This window comes from Malus domestica, chromosome 10 (assembly GCF_042453785.1).
Source record: "Malus domestica chromosome 10, GDT2T_hap1".
Classification (NCBI taxonomy): Eukaryota; Viridiplantae; Streptophyta; class Magnoliopsida; order Rosales; family Rosaceae; genus Malus; species Malus domestica.
The window spans coordinates 26,290,508-26,313,055 of NC_091670.1; the positions used below are offsets into that span (position 1 = coordinate 26,290,508).

General features: G+C 39.4%; 1 long non-coding RNA gene and 1 pseudogene across 2 annotated transcripts; one reads left to right on the forward strand and one right to left on the reverse strand.

Moving 5' to 3' along the window:
- Positions 1-1,012: 1,012 nt before the first annotated feature.
- On the forward strand, positions 1,013-9,497 carry LOC139188764 (uncharacterized). The gene is made up of 2 exons (XR_011572042.1): positions 1,013-1,141; positions 9,102-9,497. It is a non-coding gene; the product is annotated as an uncharacterized lncRNA (long non-coding RNA).
- Positions 9,110-14,743, reverse strand: LOC103445352 (uncharacterized; annotated as a pseudogene). Its single transcript, XR_011572041.1, has 15 exons — positions 14,371-14,743; positions 14,162-14,271; positions 14,006-14,068; positions 13,730-13,904; positions 13,531-13,635; positions 13,295-13,428; positions 12,636-13,168; positions 12,563-12,597; positions 11,971-12,036; positions 11,737-11,813; positions 11,017-11,298; positions 10,549-10,919; positions 10,305-10,457; positions 9,670-10,206; positions 9,110-9,496 (listed from the first exon to the last, which is right to left on the reverse strand). The product of XR_011572041.1 is annotated as an uncharacterized protein (transcript).
- Positions 14,744-22,548: the final 7,805 nt, after the last annotated feature.

The window sequence follows — 22,548 nt, forward strand, 5'->3', positions numbered from 1 at the left end:
TGCTTTTCTTAGTTGGGAACCCCACTACGGTTACCTTTGTGGATCTTCTTTTGGAGCTTGGGATGTTGGGTTTTGTGTTAAACTTAGACGTGGGGAGATTCTCAACGCTGCAATTTGGGGTATCTTTTTGGGATTACAACTTGCTTGGAATAAAGGGGTTTGGCATCTTTTGGTGGAGTCTGATATTGCAATTGCTGTCCAGCTGATATCATATGGGCCATTGATAATCCTCCTATTGGTGAATTGATTCAAGCTTGCCATTCAATGTCACTGCATGACTGAAAATGTAATATTCATCATATTTATTGTGAAATGAATTTTATTGCTGATGAGTTAGCCAACCTAAGTCTCTCCCATCCCTTGAGTATGGTCTATTTTGAGCAAGCTCCATCTTCTTCTAAGCAATTATTATTGTCCGATATTTCTGGAGTCTCTCAACCTCACAACATTATTTTGTTGTTTCTCTATTGTCGGGCTTTTAGCTCCTCTATTTAACAAAAAAAAAAAATCATTATATATTTGGATGGATGCAAATATTATTGGGGGGGGGGGGGGGAGTAAGCATGTTTAGGATTGGATAAAAAACAACGCTTTCAATTTCCGTTCCAAAATTTCAAAATCAGATAACAATTTTCAAATTAAGAATTTTCAGCTTATTTGGAAATTGCGGAATCAAAGTAATCTCGTAAATTTCAGAACATAATTTAGAAACTCATATATTTGATAAGTTTTTTAATATTCTCTAACTTTTCCATACATGCAATTTATTGTTCTTTCTTAATATTTGGTAAATGCTTATGTATAAATTCAATGAATAAAATGTATCCAAAACTAACAATAAAATACAAAAATTGATTACAAAATATATAATTTGAAGTAATAAATATAAAAAATCGTAAGCAATGGAATTCTCGAAACTTCCAATTGCATCCCAATTTCCATTCTAATTTTTCAGAATCTTCGGGTTCGGATTTAGAAATTTTACTGTTGGAATCAGAAACACCAGTCCAACTTACAAATCAAACTCGGGATCTCTTATGCAAGTTTAAATGTTCTTAACCAACTAAATTACAAACTCTTCCAATTGGTCAATGATTTTTTTTGTTATATTCAGAGAAATATAGTCAATATCAGAAACAAGGTACAACAACAACAACAACAACAACAACAAAGCCTTTTCCCACTAAGTGGGGTCGGCTATATGAATCCTAGAACGCCATTGCGCTCGGTTTTGTGTCATGTCCTCCGTTAGATCCAAGTACTCTAAGTCTTTTCTTAGAGTCTCTTCCAAAGTTTTCCTAGATCTTCCTCTACCCCTTCGGCCCTGAACCTCTGTCCCATAGTCACATCTTCGAACCGGAGCGTCAGTCGGCCTTCTTTGCACATGTCCAAATCACCGGAGCCGATTTTCTCTCATCTTTCCTACAATTTCGGCTACTCCTACTTTACCTCGGATATCCTCATTCCCAATCTTATCCTTTCTCGTGTGCCCACACATCCCACGAAGCATCCTCATCTCCGCTACACCCATTTTGTGTACGTGTTGATGCTTCACCACCCAACATTCTGTGCCATACAACATCGCTGGCCTTATTGCTGTCCTATAAAATTTTCCCTTGAGCTTCAGTGGCCTACGACGGTCACACAACACGCCGGATGCACTCTTTCCATCCAGCTCGTATTCTATGGTTGAGATCTCCATCTAATTCTCCGTTCTCTTGCAAGATAGATCCTAGGTAGCGAAAACGGTCGCTTTTTGTGATCTTCGCTAGATTGCTCCGATCATTAGTGTGGATAAGTATATAAATGGATAGAGATAGGAAAGCAAACACAAGATGTACGTGGTTCACCCAGATTGGCTACGTCCACGGAATAGAAGAGTTCTAATTAATTGTGAAGGGTTTACACAAGTACATAGGTTCAAGCTCTCCTTTAGTGAGTACAAGTGAATGATTTAGTACAAATGACATTAGGAAATATTGTGGGAGAATGATCTCGTAATCACGAAACTTCTAAGTATCGGAGTGTGGTGTCGTCTTGACTTGCCTTATCCGTCTCATAGGTAGATGTGGCATCTTCTCTGGAAGTACTCTTCCTCCATCCAGGGGTGGTATCTTTAACTGGTGGAGATGCACAAGGTAATGTATCAATTTCACTTGAAGCTTACTTGTAGTTTCAGGCTTGGTCAAGCGCGATACAAACCATGTAGTAGGAGTCCCTCAAGTCGCCGAGCTAGGGGGTCTGCTGAAAGAGGTGACAGACAAGGTAAGCAATCAGAGCTCCGACTGATTGTTCACCTTCTCCCCATCTTGCAGCAGCATGAATGATAAAGAGAAGAAAAATGAGAAGAGATGATATGAGATACTTTTGCTTTTGAAGAAGTAACTTTCCACAGGCTTATTCTTGAACTGAGCTGGAGGGTTTTCTGGTTTCCTCCAGAGTATAAGGCCGACTGAAGAATTTGAGGGTCAAAACAAGTCCATCAAATCTAGAGTACGTTCCACCCTGCTGATATGAGATACTTTTGCTTTTGACAGAGTAATGGATGTATCGGCACGTGTGCTGTTACGCTTGTCTCCACATGCTTCCTTGTATCCTTCGCACTTGCCCTATCTGTTCCTCAAGCAGATGCGGAATCTTCCCTGGAAACATAAGATGTTGAAGATGAGTACTCGAGAGCAATGCCAGGTAAGTAATCAGGTAAGGGGTTCCAGGCAGTCAGTTCCTGGCTGGAAGCTTGATTCCAAGTGCTGACTGATTGCTCTCTTTCTCCTTGTCTTGCAGGTAAAAACAAGGCCAAAAGATAAGACAGGGAAAAAGCATGATATGGGATACTCTTGCTTTTAACCCTGATGATATGAGATATTCTTGCTCTAGTATAGCTTGTTTGCAGAGGTATTATCGGAGGGAAAGAAAGCTGAATATTTCGAAAGGCTTCGTTGGGAGTGCCCTCTCAGATATGATGAAGGGTTGAGCATTTTTGCAGGTCTGCCTGTCCGTTGGGGATGGAGGTCGACATATATAGGAGTCTCCCTAACAACAAGTAGTAATGCCATTCCTTTACCCTGCTTGGTCATAGCACGGTAGTGGGAGCTGCCAGTTTCACATGTTTTAACTCTGTCAGAGCACTTTGAAAAAGTGGTCTGTGGTATCTGGCTCTCGAGATTCGGAGAACGATGCCTCTTCGATTTTTGAGAAAGCAATCATGCTGGGGGTCTGACTCTCGAGATTCGGAGAGCAGTGTCTCTTCGATTTTTGAGGAAGTAATCATGTTGGGAGTCTGGCTCTCGAGATTCGGAGGGCGGTGCCTCTTCGATTTTGGAGCAAGCAATCTTGTTGGGAGTGTTGTCTCGAATGTGAGTAAAGGTTGGGCATGTTTGCTAGTCTACCTTGCCACGAAGCACAAAGGTTGACACACAGGGACTTTCCAATTATCCAGCAATGGTACTGTTCCTTTACCCTCTCTTCGATTTTGAGAAAGTAGTCATGTTGGGAGTCTGGCTCTCGAGATTCGGAGGACGGTGCCTCTTCGATTTTGGAGCAAGCAATCTTGTTGGGAGTGTTTTCTCGAATGTGAGTAAAGGTTGGGCATGTTTGCTAGTCTACCTTGCCACGAAGCACAGAGGTTGACACACAGGGACTTTTCAATTATCCAGCAGTGGTACTGTTCCTTTACCCTTGTGGGTAATAATATGGTAGCTAGACCTTCAAAATTTATGTGTCTAAACTTTGTTAGTGCTGTTTCTTTGCTATTCTTTTACCTTTCTTGGTCAGAGCAATGTAGTGGGAGCTGCAAGCTTCACGTGCTCAACTTTGGCAGAGAACTTTGGCAAAGTTATCTGTGGTACCCATGAGCTATTGTTGCGTGTGGGAAGTGGGTGATTGAACAGTAAGATTCATGTGCTTTCTACTTCACCAAAAGTCTTCGACAGAATGCCCATAATTTCTGCAAAGCTGAGTGTGCGTGTGACAGGTGCTGACAAGGCTAGAAAAGTAGGTGCCTCTTCGATTTCTGAGATCGGCCCTCGTGGTCTCTGAGCAGCCCAGCTTTTGAGAAAGCGAGCGCCTCTTCGATTGATTCGGAGAACGATGCCTCATCGATTTTTGAGAAAGTAATCATGCTGAGGGTCTGGCTCTCGAGATTCGAGGAGCAGTGTCTCTTCGATTTTTGAGAAAGTAATCATGTTGGGAGTCTGGCTCTCGAGATTCAGAGGGCGGTGCCTCTTCGATTTTGGAGCAAGCAATCTTGTTGGGAGTGTTAAAATTGCTATTCTTTTACCCTTCTTGGTCAGAGCGATGTAGTGGGAGCTGCAAGCTTCACGTGCTCAACTTTGGCAGAGAACTTTGGCAAAGTTATCTGTGGTACCCATGAGCTATTGTTGCGTGTGGGAAGTGGGTGATTGAACAGTAAGATTCATGTGTTTTCTACTTCCCCAGAAGTCTTTGACAGAATGCCTATAATTTCCGCAAAGCTGAGTGTGCGTGTGACAGGTGCTGACAAGGCTGAAAAAGTAGGTGCCTCTTCGATTTCTGAGATCGGCCCTCGTGGTCTCTGGGTAGCCCAGCTTTTGAGAAAGCGAGCACCTCTTCGATTTCTGAGATCGGCCTTCGTGGTCTTTGAGCAGCCCAACTTTTGAGAAAGCAAACGCCTTTTCGATTTCTGAGATCAACCCTCGTGATCTCTAAGCAGCCCAGCTTTTGAGAAAGCAAACGCCTCTTCGATTTCTGAGCAGGCGCCTTTTCGATTTCTGAAGCTCCGTCGAGTGCAGATTTTTATAGGGGCTGGCATTAAGTTCCAAAGCACACTTGAATCTCCACCAGTAGAAGCTTCATTCTTGCACTTCTAAGATCTTGATTTGTCCGACCTCTTCTCTCTTCAACACCTTTGAAAATGTCTGGCCCCTCCGACCGTCGTTTTGACTTGAACCTTGTTGAAGAGGCAGCCCCGCCTTCTCCAGACAACATATGGCGCCCATCCTTCGTCTCCCCTACTGGTCCTCTTACCGTTGGGGATTCCGTGATGAAGAATGATATGACCGCTACGGTGGTGGCCAGGAACCTTCTCACTCCCAAAGATAACAGACTACTTTCCAAACGGTCTGATGAGTTAGCTGTTAAGGATTCGCTGGCTCTCAGTGTTCAGTGTGCAGGTTCTGTGTCTAATATGGCCCAACGCCTATTTGCTCGAACCCGCCAAGTTGAATCATTGGCGGCTGAAGTGATGAGTCTCAAACAGGAGATTAGGGGGCTCAAGCATGAGAATAAACAGTTGCACCGGCTCGCACATGACTATGCTACAAACATGAAGAGGAAGCTTGACCAGATGAAGGAAACTGATGGTCAGGTTTTACTTGATCATCAGAGATTTGTGGGTTTGTTCCAAAGGCATTTATTGCCTTCGTCTTCTGGGGCTGTACCGCGTAATGAAGCTCCAAATGATCAACCTCTGATGCCTCCTCCTTCTAGGGTTCTGTCCAGTACTGAGGCTCCAAATAATCCCCCTCCGGTGCCTTCTCTTTCTGGGGCTCTACCGACTGCTGAGACTTCTCCTAAGCAACCTTTGTGAAGACTCCCTCTTGTGTGTTTATTTTGACTCATGTATATGTACATATTTGTAGCTTATCGGGGATATCAATAAATAAGCTTTCCTTCATTTCAACGTATTGTGTTAAATACACCAAAGCCTTCTTCGCTAAGTTCTTTGAATTTTCTTTTGTTGAAGCTTGTAAGTTGAAGCTTTCTGAGTGGAGCATGTAGGTTGGGGTAGTGTTCCCTTAATTTCCCGAGTGAGGAAAACTTCTCGGTTGGAGACTTGGAAAATCCAAGTCACTGAGTGGGATCGGCTATATGAATCTTAGAACGCCATTGTGCTCGATCCTGTGTCATGTCCTTCGTTAGATCCAAGTACTCTAAGTCTTTTCTTAGAGTCTCTTCCAAAGTTTTCCTAGGTCTTCCTCTACCCCTTCGGCCCTGAACCTCTGTCCCATAGTCGCATCTTCTAATCGGAGCGTCAGTAGGCCTTCTTTGCACATGTCCAAACCACCGTAACCGATTTTCTCTCATCTTTCCTTCAATTTCGGCTACTCCTACTTTACCCCGGATATCCTCATTCCTAATCTTATCCTTTCTCGTGTGCCCACACATCCAACGAAGCATCCTCATCTCCGCTACACCCATTTTGTGTACGTGTTGATGTTTCACCGCCCAACATTCTGTGCCATACAGCATCGCCGGCCTTATTGCCGTCCTATAAAATTTTCCCTTGAGCTTCAGTGGCATACGGCGGTCACACAACACGCTGGATGCACTCTTCCACTTCATCCATCCAGCTTGTATTCTATGTTGAGATCTCCATCTAATTCTCCGTTCTTTTGCAAGATAGATCCTAGGTAACGAAAACGGTCGCTCTTTGGTATTTCTTGATCTCCGATCCTCACCCCTAACTCGTTTTGGCCTCCATTTGCACTGAACTTGCACTCCATATATTCTGTCTTTGATCGGCTTAGGCGAAGACCTTTAGATTCCAACACTTCTCTCCAAAGGTTAAGCTTTGCATTTACCCCTTCCTGAGTTTCATCTATCAACACTATATCGTCTGCGAAAAGCATACACCAAGGAATATCATCTTGAATATGTCCTGTTAACTCATCCATTACCAACGCAAAAAGGTAAGGACTTAAGGATGAGCCTTGATGTAATCCTACAGTTATGGGAAAGCTTTCGGTTTGTCCTTCATGAGTTCTTACGGCAGTCTTTGCTCCTTCATACATATCCTTTATAGCTTGGATATATGCTACTCGTACTCCTTTCTTCTTTAAAATCCTCCAAAGAATGTCTCTTGGGACCCTATCATACGCTTTTTCCAAATCTATAAAGACCATGTGTAAATCCTTTTTCCCATCTCTATATCTTTCCATCAATCTTCGTAAGAGATAGATTGCCTCCATGGTTGAGCGCCCTGGCATGAACCCGAATTGGTTGTCCGAAACCCGTGTCTCTTGCCTCAATCTATGCTCAATGACTCTCTCCCAGAGCTTCATTGTATGACTCATTAGCTTAATACCCCTATAGTTCATGCAATTTTGTACGTCGCCTTTATTCTTGTAGATAGGCACCAAAATGCTCGTTCGCCACTCATTTGGCATCTTCTTCGTTTTCAAAATCCTATTGAAAAGGTCAGTGAGCCATGTTATACCTGTCTCTCCCAAAAGTTTCCACACTTCGATTGGTATATCGTCTGGGCCTATTGCTTTTTTTATGCTTCATCTCCTTCAAAGCTACAACCACTTCTTCCTTCCGGATTCGACGATAAAAAGAGTAGTTTCTACACTCTTCTGAGTTACTCAACTCCCCTAAAGAAGCACTCATTTCATGTCCTTCATTGAAAAGATTATGAAAATAACCTCTCCATCTGTCTTTAACCGCGTTCTCTGTAGCAAGAACCTTTCCATCCTCATCCTTGATGCACCTCACTTGGTTTAGGTCCCTTGTCTTCTTTTCCCTTGCTCTAGATAGTTTATAGATATCCAACTCTCCTTCTTTGGTATCTAGTCGTTTATACATATCGTCGTAAGCCGTTAACTTAGCTTCTCTGACAGCTTTCTTCGCCTCTTGCTTCGCTTTTCTATACCTTTCACCATTTTCATCGGTCCTCTCCTTGTATAAGGCTTTACAACATTCCTTCTTAGCCTTCACCTTTGTTTGTACCTCCTCATTCCACCACCAAGATTCATTTTGGTGTGGGGCAAAGCCCTTGGACTCTCCTAATACCTCTTTTGCTACTTTTCGGATACAACTAGCCATGGAATCCCACATTTGGCTAGCTTCCCCCTCTCTATCCCACACACATTGGGTGATTACCTTCTCTTTGAAAATGGCTTGTTTTTCTTCTTTTAGATTCCACCATCTAGTCCTTGGGCACTTCCAAGTCTTGTTCTTTGTCTTACTCTTTTGATATGTACATCCATCACCAACAAGCGATGTTGATTAGCCACGCTCTCTCCTGGTATAACTTTGCAATCCTTACAAGTTATATGATCCCCTTTCCTCATTAGAAGAAAATCTATTTGTGTTTTTGACGACCCACTCTTGTAGGTGATCACATGTTCTTCTCTCTTCTTAAAGAAGGTGTTGGCTAAGAAGAGATCATATGCCATTGCAAAATCCAAGATAGCTTCCCCATCCTCGTTTCTCTCCCCAAAACCATGACCACCATGAAAACCTCCATAGTTGCCTGTCTCCCTGCCCACGTGTCCATTTAAATCTCCTCCTATAAATAACTTCTCCGTCTGAGCAATTCCTTGCACCAAGTCTCCAAGATCTTCCCAAAATTTCTCCTTCGAACTCGTATCCAACCCTACTTGAGGTGCGTACGCACTAATCACATTGATAAGTTCTTGTCCTATTACAATCTTGATTGCCATGATTCTATCTCCTACCCTCTTGACATCTACAACATCTTGTACCAAGGTCTTGTCCACGATGATGCCAACACCGTTTCTCGTTCTATTTGTGCCCGAATACCAAAGTTTAAACCCTGAGTTTTCTAGATCCTTTGCCTTACTACCAACCCACTTAGTTTCTTGTAGGCACATAATATTTATCCGTCTCCTCACCATAACTTCCACTACTTCCATAGATTTTCCCGTTAAGGTTCCTATATTCCACGTTCCTAAACGCATTTTGCTCTCTTGAACTCTACCCTTTTGTCCTAGCTTCTTCACCCTCCCCCGTCTAATAAGATCAAAGTACTTCTTTTGTGTGTCCCGGGTAAAGTTGATAGGAGCATATGCTCCCAAACAACTTTGAGTGGAGTCGTTCGAAAAGAAGTTTCTATGGCCCCCTTGCTCATTTAACACTGCATCCGGGTGCCGATGGAGATACAGCGACCCTTGCTCACTTATCACTGTGCTCGGGCCACACAGCGCGCCACTTACGGGTGACACCCTAGCTTTAGCGCGATTTTGTTCTGGATTCATTTTCATAAGGATTCGACGTGATCATGGAGTGCCGGCTGTCGACTACCTGACGCCCTCCCCCTCCTCCTTTATCCGGGCTTGGGACCGGCCATGTAAGACATAGGCGGAGTTATCAGAAACAAGGTACAATCTATCAAAATAAATTTATCTGTACATGCAAAACAAGCTAAAAGAAATTAAAAAGTATTCGGGAGGACATTTCCCATCTACATGAAGACCTATTTTGTAACCTCTAATAAATTTAAGAGCAACAAAAATGAAAAAATGGCCTGTAACTACCATTACTAACTTGAAACAACGGATTGCATCGCATAGATTGCGGGGATGTGAGTTCTCTAAGGCTTCCTCAAGGCGGATGATGCACCCATGACAACAGCCAAGACAATGCCAAGACCGGCTCCGAGGGAAGCACCCACGGCTGCAGATGTAAGAGAATTTGACTTGGCTTGAGAATCACGTCCCATAGCGATTCCACGCTCTCGTGCCACTTCCACCAAAAGCCCTTCTCTTGCAAGTTCCTTCAAATCGAAAAAAAATTTAGTACTCGTGAATAAATTTAGTAGATAAAATGGTATTTACACCACTGCCACACCTGTCCACAGAAGCATATATGACAGTGAAACAGTTGGCAACAAATTTTGAGAGCAGCAAAACCCCATTGCAAATTAGGAATGGTGAAAAGTTTGTTTACCTGCAATGCAGCTTCCTCGTGGCTACGAAGCACATGATGGACTACTTGACGAAGAGAGTTGACACCCTCAACTGGGAGAATGATTTCTTTCTTCTGGAAAGGCCGCTTAACAAAATTGATGGGAGCAAACAATAAGCTTTGAGCACTGATCCTTCCATCAGCATCTCCAGTGGTTGCACCCCATGACAAATTAGTGCTTGCAGCACTTGGCATGACGTATGGACAGGAATTGATAACGGCAGTGGTACTTGGAGATGCTTGGTATGACTGGACAACATCATCAATTGCTGCTTTCTGCTGATGAGCACTGACAGAAAATTTGTTTGTTACGGCAAGGACCCAAGGAATTCCCAGAGATTTCGCTTCATCCAGCAGAAGTGTAAGGGCTGGCTTTTGCTGCGATCCATTTGAGAGATTTAAGCTTGGTATTCTGTGAGACAGGTTATGAACAAGAACAATCAAGTCGGTCTTCCGATTCAAATCACGAATTCCTGTCCATAGTTCATCTCTGAAACGGGTGGCCTCCAAATTCAGCTCCTGCAACCCAAATTCGAGAAGTGTGACAATAAATCATGAGAAAGTATAAAATAAACCATGCCAACGGGGAAATTCTTTATCATGGAAGGAGAAAATACCTGTAAATTTACCCCTGCTGAATCACAGAAGTATAAACCCCGAGAAATACCTTCTTGGGCGTTAGTTTCTAGAAGCAGATTTTCAATATTGGTAATATTAGTAATTTTGCCATGGGATAACATTGCCTTAAAAAGGGAAGTCTTTCCGGCTCCCTACATGGGCAATAAATCATGTGAGCAACTACATGAAATAAATATATAAGACAACTTTTTTTGACCGAGAATTAAAGCATCAATACCTCACAAGACCAAGTAATTGCACCCTGCGAGTTCTCACATGGACCTCTTTAGAGACTGGTAAAGTCACTGGTACAAAATATGAAAAATTCACTTAAGCCTTCATGACATATGGACTTTTCCTCATCAAATGGTCCTGAAGTGTGCTCCCACTTTTCCTCATCAAATGGTCCTGAAGTGTGATCCCTATTAAGATTAGCTGTGTTGGAATCAATAGAAGAAAACACACGCATCATTGAATCTGCTTCCATCTGATATTTTGGTGGCTGTTTCAATGGAGCTCCACCTAAGACTCGCATTTTTTGTAGTTCCAGCTTTTCTCCATAATTTGAAGAATAAGTTGGGGTTGAAGGAAAGGATTCCACTGTTGTTGAACACCTAAATGATGATACAATGTTACACAAATATAAATAATTGACTGCATTGAGATTAGAGTCATCAGTGGAGGTTGTAATACAGTTGCACAGAACAGTACCAGTTACCATTCACTTGGGCATGCACAAGCGTACAAAGATGCAATCCAAAACCAGTGATATCAACTTTTAAGGGCTCTCCATTCTTCTCGCCGGGTATGCTATTCCATCCAAGAGGAGCAACTGAAGTAGCTGTCCGAATAACTGGAGACTCAACAATATGCCCAAGCTCCACAGTTCCTGCAACTGCAAGACCAAGCCACTGCTGTAGATGTGGAAACTGCTGTAGTTGCTCTATGGCTGGAAAAGGTGACGTATCGTCCTTCATGCACAGGTCATAGATTCTGTAAGGCAAAAAGGTCAAATCAAGTAAGAAATGGAAGAAAAGTTACAACAAGGTCTAAGTGAAGACATGAGTTGCATTTTCAAACTAGATGCCGAATCCCACATTCAATGCGGAAGAAATTCAAACTAGATGCCCTGACCAAACCACACTACACCTTGTCTCATTCCTGGATGTAAATTTACATCATTTGTTATATTCATGTGTTAAGTGCTTGGTCACTGACATAGGTCAAAATGTGATTTGATATTTGTAATGATTATTTTGTAAGGAAAGCAAGAAGATAAACAAAAGGCAAACATAACCTAGATGTATTAGTTAAACACAATCCTTCAAACCAGTGTCACACCACCAATATGGGAAGAAAAGATATTGCAGCAGGTCGACAAAAAATCGAATAAACAAGAGATAAATTTTGTAAGGTAGAATCATTTGTTACCTCTGGAACCGAAACCTATATGACTTCATTGAATGTGATTGAAATCGTTCCCTCAGTTCCGCAATAACAGATCTGACCTGAAAATGTCTTTGCCAGAAGAAAGCAAATAAAATGAGAAATTCCACACTACAACTAACATCTACGTGTGAACAAGAAAAACTGTAAGCAGAAACTAATGTATAATCCAAAAAAAGACAGAGAAAGAACTGATGGTCAAGCAAAGGAAGCACCTACCGATGTCAAATTTGAGTACTCCGCATCTGATAGTGACTTCACTGACGAATTTTCCAAGAGATATAGCTGGCACAACATAAAAGAATTTCAGATGAGTTCAGTTGACAACAGTAAAGGAAGTTACAAAAGCACCAAAATAAAAAAAAATAAAAAAAATCATCATCATAGAGAGCAAATAATGCCTTCATGCACAACAAAAATCACCTTGAAGTACAAAAATAGTTGTTTCCCAACAGGAAAACAGAGAGATGCCAATTGCTAAATATGTTTTTATCCAGGCATAAAGGTTGGGTTACGACTTAGGAGACAACATCTTTAATGATTAAAAAAGTAGCTAGTGAGGACTGCCAATTAACTACTTTAGCATACAGCTCACTGCAGACAAAGCCAATATGTACCAAAATCTGAAGCAATTCAACAATTGCAAAACAAATCTAAGATTAGGGATCCAGGGAGTGGAAGACACACAAAATATATACTAATAGCAACAGACTAACACACATTGCATAGTTTGTGCTACTTTACATCCTCACATGCATGCACCTCAGCTTGAAGAATATTAAATATGGGTTTCTAGTTTGTACTATAATACCTCCCCGAATGGTACATACGAAGGTAAATAAGGCACTCTGCGCCATGTGCTGTCATCCCCATTTTTTGTGGAGCTCTGCGCCATGTGCTGTCATCCCCATTTTTTGTGGAGCTTTTTCTAGCTGACTTCCCACTTGGTACCACATACGGTGGCTCTTTATCAGTGTCAGAGATAGGTTTAAGAGATATACCATCAGAACCTTCTTGTATTTCAAGAGACTGTGGTTCTACCATGTCATCATCTACTAGAGTTGCTGCTACATAATCTGACTGAGAAGATGCCTCGACAGAATAAACTTTCTTTCCTCTATACTTGTTGAATTGTCTTCTTATGCCTTCTAAGGGAACAAGCTTCGAGAGTCTCCACATAGAAGTCTGAACAGGTCCCAAACCCAGAACCAACCGTTTGCCATCATTCTCTTTTCCTTTTCCTACTGCTTCCTCACTTTTTAACATGGATATGCTGGTAGTTTCGGTTTCAGCCGGCACTGAACAAGATTGTGCACTATAATGATGAAAATAAGCAGGAGACAAGATGCGAGGCACCAGATCTTCTGGAATGCAGTAACTCTTGAAGTAATGTTGCCATCCCTCTCTACTAACATAACTACAACAGAAAAGGATAAAAAGAACATAGATTTAGTTATGTTGGTATAAGAGAATATCAACAAGAGTATTCTTCGCTAACTCTGAAATACCAAAAAAGACAGTTGAAAAAGGGCAAGAAACCTACTCTCTTAAAGCTGCATTCCCAACAGGGGGCTGGGAAAATGTGATACATTTGACTTTAACATTTCCATTCTCCTTTAATGAAGAAGAAGAAGCAGCAACCACCCTCAAAATAGAAAGGGTAGCTAACACTGCTACCTACATTATCCAAAGAGCGAAGATAGTATGAGGTTCCAACCAATAACAATAAAAGCAATCACTAACATTTCCGCTGTTAAGAAAAGAAGTTAACGAACTTACTGCTCCACCAAGTGAGTGACCACATAAGACAAGGTTCCGGTTTTTCTTTTGAGCAAGCCTGTACAACTCCAAAGCAGGTATCCCTTTAGCACGAGCCAAGAACCCCTAAGGGTAAATTTGAAAAGATAGCATGTTAGAAAATCATATGGACGCATCATACACAAGAGCGCGTGGTTTTGTGGGTGGGATGCAATCATACCTGATGTGCGGCAGGTTTAGCTTTATTTGCTTTTGATTCAAGTGGATTCCACAAATGTTCTCCATTTCCTTTTCGGTTTTCAGGTGGATTAGTAGTTTCAGTCTCATTAGTATCCTCCGCTACATCCTCATGAAATATAGCACCTTGAAATATGTTTGCATCTGTCATCACATCCCTTCGCAATATAAAAACAAACAAACAAGCAAATGAACAATCATTATCGCCGTAGCGAATAGAAATTCTCAACGAATTACATCAAACTCAAACGATTCTTACTTGTACTGCTTGGTTCCAGTGAAGGAAGCAAACAATGTATCACCAGATTCCGCCAACAAATAACTGCAAACATCAAAACGCAAAGCAGCTAAACAATCGACCCCAAGACTCAAACTTTCAAATCGAACACTCCAAGTAACCGAAAAAATCAAACACCTGTGCGGAACGTGATCCGAAGAGGGCTGAACACGCTCGAGAGAAACAATTTGTCCTCCGAAGTCGGACTTAAACTTATTCACAGCCCAAACCAAGTCCGAATCAGGTCTCTATCCGAAGGATTTGATCACAACATTAAGAATGCACACAAGTTGTTTGATCAAATGCGCGAGAGAGAGATAGAAAGCTTTTCACTTTTTTTTCACTACCTTGTAAACGCACTCGGAGAGGACCATGCAGCAGAGAATTTCCCGGAGGTCAGAGACGGAGTCGACCTTGACGGCGGCGCAGAGATCGTGGAGCTGCTTGCGGCGGCCCTCGTACTCCTGGTGGATCCTGCGGCGGTGCTCCCGGTCGCCCTCCTTGAAAAGCCATGGCCACTTCATCCTCCACTGCAGTGGGCACCAAGAGACCTTGAGGAGCTTGGCGTGCTGCTCCTTGATCCATGCCTCCACTTTGCTTTGTATCGACTCCATTCACGATTTGCGAAGACGAAGATCACGAAGCGCAGCGACAGGGATTGTTCGTGTTCGTCTGTCTGAGTTTTTTTTATTATTTTTTTATTTTATTACAAAAATTTAGAGATTGGGATAGAAGAGAGGGAATCCTGTGCAGATGTGAAGGCATATATGGCAATGCCAGCGAATCAGAAAACATCGAATTACTTGGTTTTCATTAACATTTTTACAATGAACCGTTAATTCATCTACGGTAAAATAATAAATTACCTAACTTTCATAAATCGAGTTCATCGTTTTATTATTTGGTTCAACGTTTAATGGTTTAATGTGAATTACTCTTTTCGGAAAATTAGCACATTCTAATAATCAAGTATTGAAGACTTAAACGATCTCAAAAATAAACCGTTGGTCATCATACAACTTTGCAAAAGGGTAATTAAAAAAGAGAATGTAGAAATGAAAGGTACAAACAACAAATGGTTAGCAAACATTTCTAAACTTACACTATATATACTTTCACTTTATGCGTTATTTAAGTATAATTCACACTTTGATCAAGTTTGTGCTCCTTTTTTTTTTGGGTCAAATGGTAAAATACATTACCAACGGACAAAAAGGCCCAGAGTCAGCTTGGAGCCTTGTTACAAAAGTATAACCCAAATAGTCTTGCCTAGGACTCAAGATTTTGATATATTGTCGTGGTGAAAGACAAATGAGATTAAATATCCTATTTTGCATCAGATAGCTCGAGATATTTTGGCTATTCTTGTATCTATAATAGCTTCAGAGTCTTCATTTAGTACTGGTGGTAAGATTATTAGTCCACACCGTAGCCGACTTCATTCAAGTACAGTGGAAGCACTCATGTGTTCTTGAGATTGGTTGTGGGGTCAGATGTGAGGTATTTACTGTAAAATTTCATATAAATTATGTATATATTAAAAAATTTACTATTTTAGCCTAATTTTAATTTTTACTATTGAACCAGATTCAAACTCTACTCGTGTTGAAGATTCTTCATTCGGTGATGATACTGATGAGAATGTGGTAAAAACTAATCTTTATTTTTTTTTATTTTTTACTTTGGAGTTATTGATGATACTCATTCAATTTATGCATACTAATTCAATTATACATTTCTTTTGTAGACCTCTTTTGGTGACAACGAGTCGATGATACTTTGTGATTGAACGTGTTCGAAACACAGATTTCAATTAGATGAAATTATATGAAATAATAGAGGGTTAACTCAGTTTTGTGATGAATTAGATGAAATTTGGTTGGTTTCGTATGGTTGTTTTTTGTTATCAGAAACACAGATTTATGAGTTGTTGCTAAATGGTCTGTTGCTTTAAAAATCATTAGGGAATTCAGAAATAAAAAAGCTCTACTTTTACTCTTCCTTTAGGCTCAATTTTCTCGGGTTCCTGAACTTCCATAATTTATTGGTTGCTATACAGAAAAATATCGTTCGTAAACTATTATTTCAATTATTGAAATTATATGAGGATTTAAATGATTAAAATAGGGAAATGTATGTTAAAATGTACTTATAACGGTGTTTAATTGTCAGAAAATGAAAATTATGACAAAATTTTCTTTTGTAATTTTCAAATTGTTAAAAAAAATAATGTAGACTGGCGAAAAAAAAGGTAAATGGGTAAAAAAAGGATAAACGGGCGAAAAAACGGGTAAACGGGTAAATAGTTATGGTTATGGTTAAATGGGTAAATGGGTACACGGTTATGGGTATGGATAACCGTTTATAAACGGTTATGGTTATGAGTATAACCATTTATGTAATTACCCAACGGGTAAACGGTTATGCGGGTATGAACATAAACGGTTATGGGTAAATAATCGCTGTTACCCGCCCGCCATAACCGTTGCCCATCCCTAACCTTGTACACTGAAAACACACAAAAAAGCCTAAACTGTAAAGTCTAGCACATAGAAAACATAAAACAAAAAAACCTTAAGAAGCTAAAATCCCAGTAGCTGCTAACGCTGCAAAGCTCCACGCCACAAAATAACATGATATAACCCCCCCCCCCCCCCCCCCCAAAATGCCTGTGATCACACTAGCACGCCACAAAATAACATGATATACCCCCCCCCCCCCCCCCAAAATGCCTGTGATCACACTAGCACGAACCCAAAATACCCCCCCCCCCCCCCCCCGCGCCAAAAAATGCCTGTGATCACACTAGCACGCCACAAAATAACATGATAGGCCTGCAGGTTCATTACATATTAAACTGGACAGGATTGATAGGCCTATCTTTTGGGCCTAAAATTCACCATCTCATTATCCTATAAATAGCATTTTCGGCTTGAAGTATAAAATGTTGCCTCCAAAATGCACATTCAAAACTTTTGAAGTTTTAGCTCTAACATTGATGTAACAAATTTTATTCATGAAATTGGTTGGGTTGGTATTAGGCTGGATACATCAAAATAATTCTTTTAGACAAATCCACGTTATAGCATGTCCATTATACGCTTTAGCTCAAATTTTATTCATGAAATTGGTTAGGTTGGTATTAGGCTGGATACATCAAAATAATTCTTTTAGACAAATCCACGTTATAGCATGTCCATTATACGCTTTAGCTCAAATCTTCCATCTCTTTAAATCATTTTTAATATAACGAAATATCTACACTAATTTTTGATCCAACGAAATATCTATACTAAGGGATGGGAGAATAAATTGGTTAAGAACTCGTTATTCTTGAGATTCAAACTCTATACCGTAGTACTAAGTAACAAATCTTCCACCTCTTAGTGTAAATATATCATGATGAAAGTGAATCCCACATTAAGGGAATGAGGGACCTTACACGGGTTTATAAGTAAGTTGTGCTACTCCCTATATTGCCGATTGGTTTTATGGTGGAACCTCAACTTTCTACATGGTATCAGAGCAAATTGTCTCATGTGTCAAGCTTAACAGTCACATGTACTTCACGTCATCCGATTTGTGTTGTCCATGTGCTAAGCTTGAAGATTCGCTACACGTACAAGGGCATGTTGAAAGTGAATCCTATGTCGGGGAAAGAATGGATATTGCATGTACTCTTAAGTAATTAGGCTACATCTCATGTTGCCAATTGGTTTTATGGTGGAATCCTAACTTTTTTCATAGTATCAAAGCAGGTTGTCCCACATATGAAGCCCAACGGCCACACGTGCTTCATGTCCCTATTTTGTGTTGTCCACGTCTTTGGCTTGAAAATTCAACATGTGTTTGGCTTCAAAATTCGCTACTCATGAAGGGACGTGTTGAGATTGAATCTCATATTAATGAAAGAATGGATCTTTCATGAACTTATAAGTAAGTTGAACTACTATTCATGTAGCTAATTAATTTATAATAAAACCTCAACATTTTTTAGTTGTAAACTTATCAAAGTGTCTGAAGTATATTGGACTAGCTAATACATAGACATGGTTTTAGGTGGATTCGATCAACCAAGTTTATATTAATATTAAATTACACTTCTTACCAAAGTTTAGGTGAATTACACATCGCTTGAAATTTCAGGTGCGAGAGTTCTCCAGCCCACTCCAAATTAGATTTTTTTTTTACCAAATAGCCAAAGCTCTATCCCACTCTGCTCCCAAACTAGATGCCTTAGTCTATCTCAGTTTTAGTGATTCCATCCATGTGAAATAAACCCGATCCATGTGAAATAAACCCGATAGTTTCTCTAATTAAAGGTGATTGCATATTGCAATTAGGTCAGTTAATTAGGATAATGCGTTTGGTTTTTTACACCTGAGTTCAAATCCTTGTCCACATAAATTAGAATCAAATCCTTGTCCACATAAAATAGAATGGTTTTAACCATGGTTGTGTAAAACAAAATATGACTAATCAAATTTGTGTAAGCTGAGAAACTTCATTAAGGCTTTGTATGGTTCTTTGCCAGCCGTGAAGTTAAGGGCAAAGGTTGTTTTTACATAGGAATGATGTGCCAAATTGCATGCGCTAGCATGTGGCATGGGGTGAAGGAGATGGATACACACTCTGTATCATTTAGTGGCACAACAACACCAGCAAGTCCTAATCTTTTTTTTTTTTTTTGAACAAATACAAGTCCTAATCTTAGGAAGCCCCACCCACTGAGCAATTTGTGAAGGGACCACTGTATCCAAAAGAAATTTTCGCTGGCCTCGTCTTAAAGAGATTTTTCCGAGCACTCATTTTAAAGAGAACCTGCTTTACATTTAGAGAATTTGTTCTGCGACAAAAGATATTTTCAATCACTATAACCTGTGATAAAAACAATTTTGAATAATAAAATAGCGTAGTAACCTTTTTCTTAACAAAAACCTAACTCGCTCCATTAATTACACACAACAATTTAATCAAAATATTGAGAAGAGGTTTATCAATATGGTGCTCGGAAGATTACATACAATCATATAATTAAGGGAACTTTAACGAAAAGCACCTGGTACTGTTCACTTTAACGAAAAACCACATTTTTACACTAAAAAGTCAATCCTGGTACTATTCACTTTACCCTTTATTTTGTCCTTATCATTAAAACTCAAAGTTTTCAAGCTATTTTCATTAGTTTATAATGACACATTAGATTTTCTCATCTGCTCAAGTAATGTCATTTAACTTTTTTTCGTACATAAACTCCATTTAAATGACAAATTGAGATGGAGTACAAGTTCAACAATCCGTCATCACATATTCATATCGAAGCAAGAACCAGAATGCAAAAGGTATTTGCCTACACTACACATACTTATTTATACTAATATTTAGATACATAAAATCTATTCAATACATATTAAAAATATCGATATTTTTCAGGTAAGTAGCTCACTGACACCTGAAGGAAGTTGTTTAGTTTTTATTTTTATTTTTAAACTAAGCTTTTTATTATTTATATTTATAATCATCATTGCATCACTATGACATGGCCGTACAAAATTAGTATTTGACCACTTTTCCATAATTGCTAGATTTGGATATTAGGTGATGAGTGATGTTAGAAAGACCAACTACTTGAATTATATTTTGTAAACAACATGATATGATAGTTGCTAGTTTGACTTTTATATTAAATCATTAAAGAAAGAATTCAATCATTAACCGGTAATTTTCTTAAATGCATGGAAGAAAAATTGGTAATTTTCTTAATCTAGGTGATTGTTTTCTTGTACACTTGCTCATTGACTCTCTGTGTAAAGAATTATGAGACATGTCATGTGTGGGTCGCCGGGCACCATCAAAGATTGCTTTTGAGAAAAGCAGGACACGCGCTTTCGCGTTGCAGTTGCTTTATTTACAAGGCAGTGGTAGTAGACACAGTTCCACCCCACGCTTCCTAAGATAAATCCCACCAACCTTTCACCTTGCTTGTGGATCTTGAATGTTAACGGCCTATCTACTGTTAGAATTTTGATTAAGGATTTCTGAACGAGTAATGTTAGGTAGATCAATTTTTCAAATTAAATTTGTAAATTATATAATGTATTATTACTAAAAAATAAGCACGTTAATCAACATTTTGACGATAATTCAATCATCAACAAACATGTCATATGGTTTACAAAATTTGGTTTAAAAAGTTAATCGCCTTAGCATTACCCTTTCAATATACAACTTATTAATCAAAACTTCATTGGTCATGTTAATATCATTCTTTATGATTTCTTTTAATCTTAACAATTTTGTTTGCAAAACTGATGTATTAAGGGGGATATAATGTTGGGACTCTGAATCACATTTTCTTTTTGAAGTTGCAATCTGGATTAACTTATTAATTGAGCATTTATATGGTCTAACGTTTCTCCCATTCAATTAGCTTAGTAAAGAGATAAAAATCAGTTTTATAGCCGTTATATCATTTACATTCAGCCATTATGGGATTGTTAAAGCAATATTTATGATATCCTAATGTTCTAATTGAGCTCATAGTTGTAGCTTCCATTGTTCCAACCTTGGGTACAATCTTTTTCCTACAAACTCCATCTAGTTGAAAAGAATTCCACCGTCCTCTCCTCGTCTAATCTCTTGTTTTCTTTCAAATGCTATTATATTTTTCATCTTTTATATGCCAAAGGAAAGCATCGAGTTGTTCACTCGATTCAAGTATTGCGAGTATACGCTTACAATGATCATAGATTGTTGTATCCTAGAGGGTAAAACGTCATAACATCCTACACGAAGACATTGTCACATTTGTATAATTTACAGTTGTTTTGTGTTTTTTTAGTACAACGATATATTTTACACTAAGGCGAGGGGAGTTCGGCTGAGGCACACAATGAACAACTTAATTTGGTATCGAATTCGCCATCCACGAGATTCAAACCTAAGACCTCTCACTTACAAGTCAAGAGAAATATCATCAGACCGTAGGACTGAATGACTAATTCTTTTGTGTTAAGTGTCTCATCAATCAAGTAATGAACAAGATAAATTACGTCTAATTTTTTTAACACTTCAATTTGTAAAGTCACGGCAAATGGCCAAGAAACTCTCACTAATCGCTTTATTAAACCCCTCCTTAATCCCCTTTTTAATTCTCTTAATAATTTCTTGTTAGTTAAGACAAGTGTCCCGGAAAAATATAAGTATCTCACCTCCTTTCTAAGGTAAACTCAGCATACCTTTCAGGCTTTCACCATGCTTAGAAAAGTGATTGTATACAATTGGTTACTTCTAAAATTGTATCCACTTAAATTTGTAAAAATCCGGCGGAAACCCCCAAAACTTGTCACTAATCACCTTTTTAAAGGGTAATGTTAGAGAGACAAAATTTGCAAAGTAAATAATGTGTCATCAATATGAAACGCTTAAGTAAATAAACTAATAATCAACTTCTATACTTTTTAGTTTCCAAAATTTTGTCTATAAATTTAGTCTCCCTAACATTACTATTTTTTAAAACATATCTTTAAGACACCTTTTTAATTCTCATAATAATGTCTAGTTAGTGAATCCATCATACGGCTTGGTGGACTCACTTGGGAATGAATCAAATTAGGGAGAGATCAAGAACCCCATGCATTCACATGGGAATGAATCAAATACGCAAAGCAAAAACATGCAGTAGAGAACAAATTAGAGCAAAGATTAATAATGAAGGTGATGAAATCAGTGGGGACTGGTGGTTGGAATGCATGGGGTCGGCGACTCTAAATAAAGTCAAGTTGGTAATCGATTCCCGATTGAAATTAGCTTTTGGCTTTGGTGAATAGTGCTTTAAGACTGACTTAGTGATCACCTTAATCCCTCAATTATTAATTGTTTTTTTTCTTTTCAAAAAGGGAATCGGCTGGTGGCTTCGCCACGGCAACTCACATTTCCGGGAGTCAGAAGACTCATAGAGGTATTTCAGCCTCCTCTTGGTCACCATCGTGTGATTTACTAGCGGTATGAATCGAACTCAGAACGTGTCGTGTGGAATACGGGTTTGAAATTCGTCCTCAACTACTGAGCCATCTCGTGATGGTTTATTAATTGTTAAATGGAACGATTAATCTAGCTAATCAGATAGTCCCACATCTTATAGTTCCCCGACAAGATTGAGAAATTTCCAACTAATAAATTGACAATTTACATCATGTAATGTTCTTTTTGTGGTTTTGTTTCCATCTCAGATCTGATAAGATACACTTATCAAGCACTCTGACGACTAGATTAGTCATATAAGCATGATCAGCTGTCACATAATGGAAGTCGGTATCACGGAAGCTAGTAGCTGTCCGAAACTGTGTTTGTGTCGAGCAACCTAGGTGATCGAATATTTTAAAATTAGAAACACTACGTGATAATATGATGATCACACGACATGAACTTTGAAAAGTGATCAGCTGCACTTGAGTAAATTCATATTCTCGAACATTACAGTCTTAGGATTCTAGAAAATGTGCAGGAGATGAATGCAATTAGGG